We start from the raw sequence: 409 nt of genomic DNA on the forward strand, positions 1-409 counted from the left end.
CCGCAGCGGGTCTGAAAGGGTTCTCAAATAATTGTTATTGTTTGTTCAGATTTTTTGTTTGATTGCAAGCGTTGAAATTGAAATGGCCGAGGATTGTGCTTTGTTCTGGTCACAAAAATTTACTATTTATTTAGGGTCTGGATCTAAATGTACGCCGATATCTTTTGTGTCTGTGACAAGTCTTCGATAAATATCTGATTTTGTCGTTCGCTTGATGAGTTTTCTATTTCTTGTTTTTTGGGGGGTTTTTTAATTCGCTTTTTTTTCTTGAGCAAAGTACAAAAGATTTTTAGCATGCATTGAAATGATGTTGTAAATCATTGTTTTAAGCTCTAGTTTGTGTTTGTGTATAAATGTTTGTGTGTGTGTGTGTTTGTATGTGCGTGCGTGTGTGTGTGTGTGTGTGTGT

This window comes from Aplysia californica, unplaced genomic scaffold, assembly GCF_000002075.1.
Source record: "Aplysia californica isolate F4 #8 unplaced genomic scaffold, AplCal3.0 scaffold00897, whole genome shotgun sequence".
Taxonomy (NCBI): Eukaryota; Metazoa; Mollusca; class Gastropoda; order Aplysiida; family Aplysiidae; genus Aplysia; species Aplysia californica.